Source organism: Somniosus microcephalus, chromosome 4, assembly GCF_052327205.1.
Source record: "Somniosus microcephalus isolate GS21.2 chromosome 4, FLI_Smic_1.0, whole genome shotgun sequence".
In the NCBI taxonomy this organism is placed as follows: Eukaryota; Metazoa; Chordata; class Chondrichthyes; order Squaliformes; family Somniosidae; genus Somniosus; species Somniosus microcephalus.
In genome coordinates, this window is record NC_140990.1 from 247,739,837 (window position 1) to 247,753,442 (window position 13,606).

Genomic DNA, 13,606 nt, shown 5'->3' on the forward strand with positions numbered 1-13,606 from the left:
CAGTTTAACGTCGTCCAAAAGACAGCACTATGAACAGGGTGCGCGATTGTCATGTGCTGACCACTTAGCCTCACTTTACTGGCAGTATCAAATTTAAGCCCCTCTGTTGGTACCACCACCTTCTCGAGGGCAATTAGAGATGGGCAATAAATGCTGGCCTTGCCAGTGACGCCCGCATCACATGAATGAATAAAACCAATAAGAATGCTGGTCGTGTGCAGGTAGTTTATTATTGCGATATTAACCCCATAATAAGAAAACTGATTATTAAAATATGCAAATTTTAAATCTTTCTGCTGCCTTGTCTCCTCTTCATCCCCCATGTTTCTCTTTGCAATTCTGTCTCCATTTTATTTATTTTAACTTTTTTGTAAAGATGAGCACTTAACTTTCTTTAAGTTATGATAAATTGACCCTTAGTGTTAGGGGGATTAAATACGTGGGGTTACGGGGATAGGGTGGGATATGTGTTGGTGTAGGGGTTACGGGGATCGGGTGGGATATGTGTCGGTGCAGGCTCGATGGGCCGAAATGGCCTCTATCTGCACTGTGTGGTTTCTGTGATTTCTGTGATTCTGTGAAGAGCTGCCTCAATCCCACCATCCATTTTGAAGCTGGGGGCAACATGAAAAAATTAGTCTTTGTTTGAAAACTGGCTTAGAAATGGGCATAAAAATGTCTGCGAATGTATTTTATATATATCTTTGTGTATATATATTATATCCCTTTATAGTTTACCATCAGGGTTTCTGGATCAGTTACAAAAGAAGAAATGTGAAACAACAAATGGCGCTGCCAGCACCTTCTGTAGGATGGCAGCTGTCTATTGGAAATCAGCTACAATAATTTATTTTCTTTTTGATTAAATTAAGATTTTTATTTGTATTTTATTGCACAAACATGGCATCTGGATTTCTTACCTGTACTGTTATCTGAAAATCCATTTGCAATAATTTTATGACTTTATCCAGCCCAACGTTTAACAATACACTAATTTTACATAGTGAGAACTTGTACTTGTTTTCCAGGTGTGTGGGGCTGACTACTTTAATTTTCTTGTTACTGATTTGTAAATTTTCTGGAATAATTCTCAAATTCTGCTTCATATTTGCTGACATTCAAAAAAAATTACAGCTGTTCAAGTGGTTAGTATGTAATATTGAAGTCCGATACTTATGCTTTAGAAGCCTAAATGAGAAATCAGTAAATTGAACTGTACTACAGTAAATGCTGATCAAGTGAAGGAAAAAGGTCGGTTAATTTTTCGCTGAAATCCTTCACTGCATTTGAAATAGATTTAACCTTCCATTCTCCTCTGTGCATTGCCAGCATTTTCTACATTTGTTTCAGATAGCCAACATTTGTTGTGGTTCTCGTCTCTAATAATTCAACTGTAAAATGTTGCTGACTCTTAAGTTTTCCCCAAATTTATTAACTTTGCTTTTCTTTAGGGAAATTAATTGAAATAGATTGATTTTAAAATCTGCAATGCTGTTGCTGTCCACATGATGGGGCCTGTTTCTATCCTGCTGAATGTATTTGTATTACATGTGAATAATAGTACAGTATGTATTTACAGCTTGATCTGAAATTTTTACAGAATCACAGTGGTAGAGCTCCTCTGATAGTTCAGTAAGTTTTTCCAGTGAGTTGATGAACCACATAAACCGCTCAATCTTCAATGAGTTAGCCAATCTCCGTTGCATTTATTTTGCGTCTTATGTTTCTCAAATATCCCAAATGAATGAAGAGATGTGTGAGTTCCATTTGAGGCTGGGAAAATGGTGAGGCTAAGAAAAGATTATGGGTGGAGTTACTAAAGGCAAGAGGTGTTGTTAGACTTGTGAGAAACTAAAGGACCTATGTTTTTGAAGAATTAAAATAAACAATTTTCATTGCTCATTGAAGCCTATAGAGAGAATTAAGATGATTATTTAGCCATTGAACTGAGAGGAAATGGAAGTTGTGTGCTCTATAGGCCTGTGATCTGCAAGGAGTTGATGAATGTGTAATACATAAGAGCATAAGAATATAAGAAATAGGAGCAGGAGTAGGCCATTCGGCCCCTCGAGCCTGCTCCACCATTCAGTAAGATCATGGCTGATCTTCTACCTCAACTCCACTTTCCTGCACTATCCCCATATCCCTTGATTCCCTTAATACCCAAAAATCTATCGATCTCTGTCTTGAAATATACTCAATGACTGAGCCTCCACAGCCCTCTGGGGTAGAGAATTCCCAAAATTCACCACCCTCTGAGTGAAGAAGTTTCTCCTCATTTCGGCCCTAAATGGCCGACCCCTTATTCTGAGACTGTGACCCCTGGTTCCAGACTCCCCAGCCAGGGGAAACATCCTCCCTGCATCTACCCTGTAAAGCCCTGTAAGAATTTTCTATGTTTCAATAAGGTCACCTCTCATTCTCAAACTCTAGAAAATATAGGCCTAGTCTACTCAATCTGTCCTCATAGGACAAACCCCCCATCCCAGGAATCAGTCTAGTGAACCTTTGTTGCACTCCCTCTATGGCAAGTATATCCTTCCTCAGGTAAGGAGACCAAAACTGTACACAATACTCCAGGTGTGATCTCACCAGGGCCCTATATAATTGCAGTAAGACGTCTTTACTCTTATACTCAAATCCTCTTGTAATAAAGGCCAACATACCATTTGCTTTCCTAAATGCTTGCTGTACCTGCATGTTAACTTTCAGTGATTCGTGTACAAGGACACCCAGGTCCCTCTGAACACCAACATTTCCCAATCGCTCACCATTTAAAAAATACACTGCTTTTCTAGTTTCCCTACCAAAGTGGATAACTTCACATTTCTCCATTATATTCCATTTGCCATGTTCTTGCCCATTCACTTAGCCTGTCTATATCCCCGTGAAGCCTCTTTCCATCCTCCTCACAACTTACATTCCCAGCTAGCTTTGTATCATCATCAAACTTGGATATATTGCAGTTGGTCCCCTCATCCAAACCATTGATTTAGATTGTGAATTGCTGAGGCCCAAGCACTGATCCTTGTGGTACCCCACTACTTACAGCCTGCCAACCCGAAAATGACCTGTTTATTCCTACTCTCTGTTTTCTGTCCGTTAACTAATCCTCAATCCATCCATGCTAATATATTACCCCCCATCCCATGAGCCCTAATTTTGTTTAATAACCCCTTGTGTGGCACCTTATCGAATGTCTTCTGAAAATCCAAATACACCACATCCACTGGTTCCCCCTTAACTATTCTGCTAGTTACAACCTCAAAAAACTCCAACAGATTTGTCAAGCTTGATTTCCCTTTCATAAATCCATGTTGACTCTGCCCAATCCTATTATTATTTTCTAAGTGCCATGTTACCATGTCCTTAATAATAGATTCTAGCATTTTCCCTACTACTGATGTCAGGCTAACTGGTCTATAGTTCCCCGTTTCTCTCTCCCCTCCTTTCTTAAATAGTAGGGTTACATTTGCTACCCTACTGCAGCACGGTGGCATAGTGGTTAGCACTGTTGCCTCACAGCGCCAGAGACCCGGGTTCGAATCCGGCCTCGGGCGACTGTCTGTGTGGAGTTTGCACATTCTTCCCGTGTTTGCGTGGGTTTTCTCCGGGTGCTCCGGTTTCCTCCCACAGTCCAAAGATGTGCAGGTTAGGTTGATTGGCTATGATAAATTGACCCTTAGTGTTAGGGGGATTAAATACGTGGGGTTACAGGGATTTAGGGTGGGATGTGTAGGGGTTACGGGGATTGGGTGGGATATGTGTCGGTGCAGGCTCGATGGGCCAAAATGGTCTCTATCTGCACTGTGGGGTTTCTGTGATTTCTGTGACCCTCCAATCAGCGGGAGCCGTTCTACAATCTAAGGAATTTTGGAAGATGACAACCAATGCATCCACTATCTCTATAGCCACCTGTTTTAAAACCCTAGGATGTAGGCCATCAGGTCATGGGGATTTATCGACTTTCAGTCCCATTAATTTCTCCAGTACTATTTTTTTTTTTTTTTTACTAATACTAATTTCTTTCAGTTCCTCATTCTCGCTAGACCCGTGGTTCTCCACTATTTCCGGGAGGTTTTCTTCTGTGACGACAGACACAAAGTATTTGTTTAATTTCTCTGACATTTCCTTATTCCCCATTATAATTTCTCCTGTCTCAGCCTGTAAGGGACCTATGTTTACTTTCGCTAATCTTTTCCTTTTTACATACCTATAGAAGCTTTTACAGTCTGTTTTTATGTCTCTCGCTAGTTTACTCTCATTCTGTTTTCCCTTTATCAATTTCTTAGTCCTCCTTTGCTGAATTCTAAAATCCTTCGAATCCTCAGGCTCACTACTCTTTTTGACAAAGTTATAAGCCTCCTCCTTTAATGTAATGCTATCTTTAACTTCTCTTGTTAGCCACAGTTGGACCATTTTTCCCATGGTGTTTTTATTCTTTAAGGGAATGTGGATTCGTTGTGAATTATGAATTATTTATTTAAATGTTTGCCATTGCTTTTCTACTGTCTTATCTTTTAATCTAGTTTCCCAACCTACCTTATCCAACTCGCCCCTCATACCTACGTAGTTTGCTTTGTTCTGGTTTAGGACCCAAGTTTCGGACTTAACTAAATCACTCTCAAACTCAACATAATATTCTCACTCTCAAACTCAGCATAATACTCTATCATATTATGATCAGTGCTCCCCAGAGGCTCCTTTACTACAAGGTTATTAATTAACCCTGTCTCATTGCACAGTACTAGATCTAAAATAGCCAATTCTGTCATCTGTTCCTTGACATACTGATCTACAGAACTATCTTGAATGCATTCCATGAACTCTTCCTCTGCACTAGTTCTGCAAATTTGGTTTGCCCAGTCTATATGAAAGTTAAAGTCCCCCATGATTACTGTGGTACCCTTGTTACATGCATCTCTAATTTCCTGATTTATACACTGCCTGACACTACAACCACTGTTAGGGGGCCTATAGACGACTCCCACTAGTGTTTTCTGCCCCTTGTTGTTTCTTGGCTCCACCCAAACTGATTCTACATTTAGATTTTCTGAGCCAAGATCCTTTCTGCTGTCTTTATTCCCTCGTTTATTATCAGGGCTACCCCTCCTTTTCCATTCTGCCTGTCTCTTCTAAAAGTCAAAAATCCTGGAATATTTAGTTCCCAACCTTGGTCACTCTGCAACCATGTCTCTAATGGCTATTAAATCAAACCCATTTATTTCTATCTGCGCTATTAATTCATCTATTTTGTTGCGAATGCTTCGTGCATTCAGATATAGTACCTTTAGCTTCAATTTTTTTCTATTTTTCCCTGATGTCACTTTAGTCACTAATGCCCTATTACATTTATTAATCTTTCTGTCCCTTCCTGAGCCACTCTGCTTATCTTTACCCAGATCACTACTCTGCTCTACAGCCTTGACATTTCTCTTACTGCTTTTGAATTTACCCTTTCCTGAATCCTCTTCATTAATTTGAGGCCCTATCTACCGCCCTAGTTATTCAATTGCCAGGACACTGGTCCCAGTCTGGTTTAAGTGGAGCCTGTCCCCACGGAACACCTCCCTCTTTCTTCAATACTGGTGCTGGTGCCCCATGAATTGAAACCCCTGCCTCCCACACCATTCTTTGAGCCATGCATTTAACCTTCTAATCTGTTTGTCCCTATGCCAGTTTGCACTTGGCTCAGGTAACAATCCAGCGATTATTACCTGTGAGGTTCTGCATTTTAATTTTGACCCTAGCTCCTCAAACTCTCTCAACAGAACGTCATTCCTAGTTCTACCTATGTAGTTGGTTCTTACATGGACCACGACCACTGGATCCTGCCCGCCGCCCCGCACCCCCCCCCCCCCCCCCCCCCCACACACACTCTAAGTTGTTCTCCAGCCACAGTACCCTGGCACCAGGCAGGCAGCACAACCTTCGGAACTCCCGGTCGCGGATGCAGAAAACAGTATCTATCCCTCTGACTATACTGTCCCCTACCACGACCACATTCTTTTCACTCCCCCCACTTGAATGGCCTCCTGCACCCTGGTATCATGGTCAGTTAGCTCATCCACCATGCAGTCCTTGTTCTCATCCCCACAGGTAGCAAGTATCTCATACCTGTTGGTCAAAGTCAAGGGCCGAGGCTCCTCCATCACTACATCCTGAGTCCCCATACCTTCCTGACTCGCGATCACACCCTCCTGTCCCTGACCATTGACGAACTCTAAAGTACTAAATCTAAGGGGTGTGACTGCCTGCTGGAACAAAATGTCCAGGTAACTCTCCCCCTCCCTGATTCCCTGATACCCCTCCGTGTCTGCACCTCAGACTCCAGCTCAACAACTCTGAGCCGAAGTTCCTCGAACTGCAGACACTTACTGCAGATGTGGTTGCTTGGGATCTTGCTGGTCTCCACAAACTCCCACATGCTGCAGTTACGGCACACCACCCGCCCTGCCGTGTCTATCCACCTTTCTTTGAAAAGGAAATCGTGTTTGACAAAACTACTGGAGTTTTTTGAGGATGTAACTGCTAGAATAGATAAGGGAGAACCAGTGGATGTGGTGTATTTGGATTTTCAGAAGGCCTTTGATGAAGTCCCACATAAGTGGTTAGTGTGCAAAATGAAAGCACATGGGATTGGGGGTAATATACTGGCATGGATTGAAAATGGTTTAACAGACAGGAAACAGAGAGTAGGAATAAATGGGTCTTTTTTGGGGTGGCAGGCGGTGACTAGTGGGGTACTGCAGGGATCAGTGCTTGGGCCCCAGCTATTCACAATATATATCAATGATTTGGATGAGGGAACCAAATGTAATTTTTCCAAGTTTGCTGACGACACAAAACTAGGTGGGATTGTGAGTTATGAGGAGGCGATTTAGACAAGTTGAGTGAGTGAGCAAATACATGGCAGATGCTGTATAACGTGGATAAATGTGAAGTTATCCACTTCGGTGGGAAAAACAGAAACGCAGAGTATTATTTAAATGGTGATAGATTGGGAAATGTTGATGTACAAAGGGACCTGGGTGTCCTTGTACACCAGTCACTGAAAGTAAACATGCAGGTGCAACAAGCAACTAGGAAGACAAATGGTATGTTGGCCTTCATTGCAAGAGGATTTGAGCACAGGAGCAAGGATGTCTTACTACAGTTGTACAGGGCCTTGGTGAGACCACACCTGGAGTACTGTGTGCAGTTTTGGTCTTACCTAAGAAAGGATATATTTGCCATAGAGGGAGTGCAGCGAAGGTTCACCAGACTGATTCCTGGGATGGCAGGACTGTCGTATGAGGAGAGATTGGGTTGATTAGGCCTGTATTCACTAGAGTTTAGAAGAATGAGAGGGGATGTCATTGAAACGTATAAAATTCTGACCGGGCTAGACAGACTGGATGCAGGGAGGATGTTTCCCCTGGCTGGGGGGTCTAGAACGAGGGGTCACAGTCTCAGGATACGGGGTAGGACATTTAGGACTGAGATGAGATGAGAAATTTCTTTACTCAGAGAGTGGGGAACCTGTGGAATTCTCTACCACAGAAAGCTGTGGAGGCCAAGTCACTGAATATATTTAAGAAGGAGATAGATAGATTTCTAGACACAAAAGGCATCAAGGGGTATGGGGAGAGAGCGGGAATATGGTATTGATAGAGGATCAGCCATGATCATATTGAATGGTGGAGCAGGCTCAAAGGGCCGAATGGCCTACTCCTGCTCCTATTTTTCTATGTTCTATGTTTATTTATTATATTAGTTAATTATTTTTTTCAATCAATTATTTTAATTTTATTAATTAATTGGTTTATCTAGCTTAAGTTACTAATTCAGTATAGTAAATTAATAGCAAGGTACAGTTTCCTAGCTCTGAGCTTAACGCACTTCTCTAGCTTAGAGGCTAAAAAAAAACTGTAATACTCACCAACTAGTCACCTACCTGCTGCCCTGTGATGTCACTCCTTGATTTTTTTCTGTTTTGAAGGATCCTCGCACGGCCTCTCTTTATAGCGCCGCTGCTCTCTGTGTTTTATCCCAGGTCCGTTCCTCTTGCCGCTGCTCTCACTGTTCGCGCTGCCTCTCTCTTTATACCGCCGCCGCTGCTCTCGCCGTTTTATCCCAGGTTCACTCCTCTCGCCACTGCTCTCACTGCCTCTCTCTTTAGAGCGCTGTCCCTGCTGCTCTTGCCGTTTTATCCCAGGTCTCCTTTTCTCACCACCGCTAATATGAGGATATGGTTAGATGGCGCCTGGAGCAGGTTATTAATATAAGAAGGTACAGAGCAAGAGAGGGGACAGAGCCCTGATGAACGCCTAAATTAATGAAAGAAAAGTCAGGAGATGAACCATCAATCGCAGCACAGAGAAATTTGAGAAAAAATTGATATCGATGAGCACAGCTTTGGTGGGAGGCCATACAATTATTACCTGTTTAGTATACAGTTTCAAATATGTATAACCTTAGAGATACCTAAGGAAATTGAAGTTGGGCAACCTGTGACAATGCCTCAGCCAATACAACTCAATTATTTACTCGGGCATGGGAGAAGCTGAGAATGATTCCGACCTAGTCATAGAGGTGTAAAGTCATTGTATAAATCTTCTGTATCGTCTGGTTCCCTGCCCATAATTTATATCTCCTGGCATCTATGAAGAAACCAGTTGCACTTTATTATTCCGCAGAGCGGTTCCAAGCCTGTCTGCTTGATGGAAGATAAGTATTTGCCTCTAAATTTATTAAAATATGTGGTAACGAGATTCTTGAAGAATGTAAAATTGATCCATGTATTGTAGTATGGAAAATTTAGTTCGTAATTGTTTTCCATTCTTCTTTGATGTTCGTAAAGCATAATCTGGGTCATAACTGGGCAAGTAGTCAGCTAGAATGCCTCGCGTACCTAAATAATTTTTTGTATTAGGGATAATTTTTTTGCAGTGCATCTGTAATCTTTTAATTAGTTGCAGGAAAGATTTGGCTTACCCAAGTTAACAGTCTTACCTACTTCATGTTAGGTGTTTGTTGAATAGCTTTCCTTCCTTACAGTTGAGAATTTGAACATTTAAAAAAAGTCAAGTTGTCAATTCATAAATTCTTACATCAATGTAATGTTTTGTATAGGTTGAAAGTAAACTCGGAGATGAATTAGATGCTAAAATCTGCCATGTTGAGTGGTGACTTGGGAGGAAGGTTAGTATCGGTGATGATATTAAATCTAAACTTGTTGAACTTGTATATACTGCTCCCTAGATTAGTTTTAATTTTATTTGAATATTTGCAGCTGGAAATGTACTTTGGAAAGATTGGCTCCACTTTCAGAAGTAGCTTGTTCACTGAAATACAGTTTAGTGGTCTGATTTGTGTTTTTAGTAGGTATGTTTGCTTTAAAACTGAAATATCGTTTTAAGACAGATCAAATCTGTTTAAAAAAAAAAAAAATGTGGCTATGCTTAAAAACAGTCTACTTTTTATTCAATTTTTTTGTCTCTTCTGTTTTATTTAAATTCCTTAATTCAAACTACTGGATAATTTAAATTATCTTCTAGCAAAAATGAATCGAACAAAAGATGGTAAATGTTGAAATGGCTATCATGATTTTTCTAAATTGTACAAAAATATGGGCTTAGACGTTCTGCCCACCTCTCCCTCCAGCTGTTTTTTTGGCAGGTATGGGTGATAGTGGAAAACCGCTCAGGGACATGCTTTGCCTTGTCAGTCCTCTTGCATCTTCCTCCCATTTCCAAGTACTTGGGCTCCGAGGTGAAGAATGAACTCGTGTGGACGGGAGTATGGAAAGAAGATGCAAATGAGTGAAGTAGATGCTCCATTGGACATGGGAATGTCTGTTAGGCCCAGGCATACAGCATTCAAAGGAGATGGGAGCTGGGCTGAAAATATTTCCACTTCATGGCCTGTGCAGTCATTCTGAGCATTGCTTGTAGAGACTTCAGGTGCAAATAATTAAATTTCAAAAACATTTTACCATTTTGTTAGCAGAATAGAGTCTGCCTGCACCCCAAACGCTGTGACAGACCTCCAAGTCCTGCCGTAGCAAAACTCCATCCCTGTTTTGGCAGGATTTCTTGGCAGAGGCCAGAGAGCCTGCCTCCTATATTTAAATAATCCAAGGCTGAGAGGTTGTTCTGGGTCAGGGGTATATCTCTGTGGCAGGTGGAAGTCCTAATCCACTGGAGATGCATCCCAGTCAGAAGGAGCTGGAAAATCTAGGCCACTATCTTTACTGATTCTCATTTGGGCATGACTGCCATAAAGTTAATTGATCTTCATTAAAAAGTATTAGTGAAGCCTGTGTTTGTTTCACATGTACATAAATAACAAAAATAAATCATTGTATCACTTGTACATAATGTGATTAAAATAATCCATAATGGTTTTGTCATCTGCCTCTCAAGTGACGAATTTACCTAGTATTTTTCATTACATGTGCAGCTGTAATCTGAATCCACTCCATTCTGACCAATTGCTAAACCATGCTAAGAAGCTGTAATGAAGCAAACATGAATTGGCTGTAATACATGATTTCCTGCACTCTGATGATGGAAAGAATCTTTAATGACCAACAAAAAGTTTATGAACCACTTTGGGATTTTCTAGTTTTTTGTGTTGGCAATTGCCACAGTGCTTTGTTCATTTATACAGGAAAGTCTAGTAGTGTATCTGCAGTACATGTGTGTTTTTTAAGAAAAACCTTTGATTTACCAGGCAGCTAAATTAACTTGTTGCACTAAAATATGGAAAATAACCAGAGAAAAGAAATCCTAATGGGGAATATAACAATATTTTTTTAATATCGAGTAGTCAGTGAGGTAAAAAACAAAGATTTGCAAGGAAGTACTGTAGATAAATTGGAAAGAACTGGAGATGCTTGGCATTCCAAAGGTAATGAGTTCCTTTCATATACCATCCTGTCAGAACTAGAATAAAATTCATCCATTTCTAATTGTCAAATGGAATTTTGTAGCCCTGAAATGCACAAAGAGAGTAAAAAAGCAAAATGATAACATGTATTTAACTAAGGAAAATGGTTATTGAACAGTATCATCTAATCATAGAGCACAGAAGGAGGCCATTCAGCCCATCGTGCCTGTGCTGGCTCTCTGAAACAGCTACCGATTAGTCCCACTCCCTTGCTCTTTCCCCATAGCCCTGCAAATTTTTCCTTTTTTAGAGAGCCAATCCCCTTTTGAATCTGCTTCCACCACCCTTTCAAGAAATGTATTCATGAGGAACAAGATTAAAAATATAGTGGATAAAAGTGTCTAAGCCCTGTGTAAAGGGGAAGTATGTTCTTAAGAATTGACCCATAATCCTTCACATCCTCCAAATTATAGTGAGGTACCCTAGATGTTTTTTTCAGTCACTCATTGTTATTGTATTGAATGGCTGATCACAGATTATCTGGAAACAGATATTTTGTTAAGAACCTTTCCCCCACCTCTCCACCCGCTCCTCTATCTAACATTGTAAAGTTCCTTTCTGGTGATGTGCTCTCAGATTTAATATTTGTGATGTAACGGACTGCTATGATCTGATAGGGTAGTGAGGATATATCTCGAGCATAAACATAAGCAAGAACAATAAATTTTACTTAACTTTCCAGTTCGTGTTTCAAAATTATAAAAACATCTTGTTCTGGCTGTTCTCTATACAATTGTACTTTTACTTCGAACGAGTACCTGTGATGCAAATTTTATACGTGAAATCAGATATTCCCAGAGTATTCCACTAGCTCCAGCTTGTCAGCTTCCTGAGGTTCACAGAAGAAAACTTGATATGGGGCCCCAATACTACCCCTTCTTCATTTTGAAGTCCAAACTGGGACAAAGGAACATAACACACAGACACAATTTTAACGGTGCCAATTAAAGAGGTATTAAAGACATGATTTAATTAAATGGTGGAACAGGCTCAAGGGGCTGAATGGCCTACTTGACTGGTTTTCCTGATATAATGTTCACACTTCTGAAACAAATCAACTCTGCTACAGAGAGTAACAGCCTTTCCCTTTATGGGTTGACCAGCACTGATATTGGTGGTAGTCTGTGATATTTCTTGAGCAATCCACCGAGTCAGGGTTAGACAACTCTTTGAAGAGACAACACATCAATAAGTGAATTTCCCTCCTTTAATGATGAACAGTCATTCCAGAAAGTGGAGGAGACTTTGAATTTGTTGCAATGCTTTCCAGGCTATGATATCCCATTACAAAATATTAAAAATTAAAACCCACAAGGGAGTTGATTCACCCTTGTGGGTAACCAGTTGGGACCTTGCATGTGCGGCGCATCTGAAAGGATGCAGTTGGTACTGTTTCTCCATCCCACGGATGTTTGCATGGCCTGGTCAGATTCCAGACATTGGGCCATGCGCTGAAAAACGTGTAGAAAGTACCACTACAGCTGCAGGCCTGGGCAGTTCGTGGCTGACTCCTGACTGCTGAGATTATCTAGGGTGGGATTAGTGAATAAAAAATTCGTACCTGCCTTGGGAGTCTTCAACCTGCCCCAAGGACCCTGCAGACTCTCTGGTCTGTGGGGATCCTGGGGCAGGCCATTGCATCAGCTTTTGTTGGTTGTCCCTCCTCTGGAATACCCAGCAGAACCAGAAGGAATTGAGGCAGGAGGTTGGAAATCCCCGCCCCTCCCATTTCGCTTCATTGCAATAACTGTTATGCCTGCACCTACTACAGATGCAGGCCTAGTTCTGTCCTGTGAGGAACCCCCAGTTCCTTCAAGCACTGGTTAGAGGACAATCTATAGTCTTTTGACTGAAGGATTGTAATGGAACACAAAGGTGAGGTGATGCATTTTGGTAGGAAGAATGAGGAGAGACTATACACACTAAATGGTACAATTTTCAAGGGGGTGCAAAAACCGAGACCTAGGGGTGCTTGTGCACAAATCTTTGAAGGTGGCAGAACAGGTTAACACAGTTGATAAAGCATGCGAGTACAAAAGCCAGGAAGTTATGCTAAACCTATATAAAACACTAGTTCGGCCCCAGCTGGAGTACTGTGTCCAATTCTTGGCACCATATTTTAGGAAGGATGTGAAGGTTTTGGCAAGGATACAGAAGAGATTTACTAGAATGGTTCCAGGGATGATGGAATACAGTTACATAGATAGACTAGAGAAGCTGGGGTTGTTCTCCTTGGAGCAGAGAAGGCTAAGAGGAGATTTGATAGGCGTTTAAAATCATGAAGGGTTTAGATAGAGTAAATAGAGAGAAACTGTTTCCAATGGCTGAAGGGTTGATGACCAGAGGGCACAGATTTAAGGTGATTGGCAAAAGAACCAGAGGTGACATGAGGAAAAACTTTTTTACGCAATGAGTGGTTAGGATTTGGAATGCACTACCTGATAGGGTGGTGGATGCAGATTCAATAGCAGCTTTCAAAAGGGATTGGATAAATACTTGAAAGAGAAAAAATTGCAGGGATGTGTGGAAAGAGTGGAGGAGTGGGACGATCTGCATTGCTCTTCGAAAGAGCCGGCGTAGACTTAATGGGCCGAATGGTCTCCTTCTGTGCTGTACTATTCTATGATTTTATGATTCTATCCTTGGGTCGCTAGTTCAATTTCGGCTTGAAGGA

General features: G+C 41.2%; 1 protein-coding gene across 4 annotated transcripts in view; it reads left to right on the forward strand.

Annotated features, from left to right (window-relative positions):
- chn1 (chimerin 1) overlaps positions 1 to 13,606 on the forward strand; it is a 204,519-nt gene that overhangs the window by 19,598 nt on the left and 171,315 nt on the right. The window contains exon 3 of one of the 4 annotated variants that reach the window (XM_085986143.1): positions 9,115 to 9,183. The exons of the other annotated variants lie outside the window; for them this stretch is intronic. The gene's annotated coding sequence lies outside the window, so the exon portion shown is untranslated. The remainder of the gene's footprint in view (positions 1 to 9,114; positions 9,184 to 13,606) is intronic. 4 annotated transcript variants of the gene reach the window in all.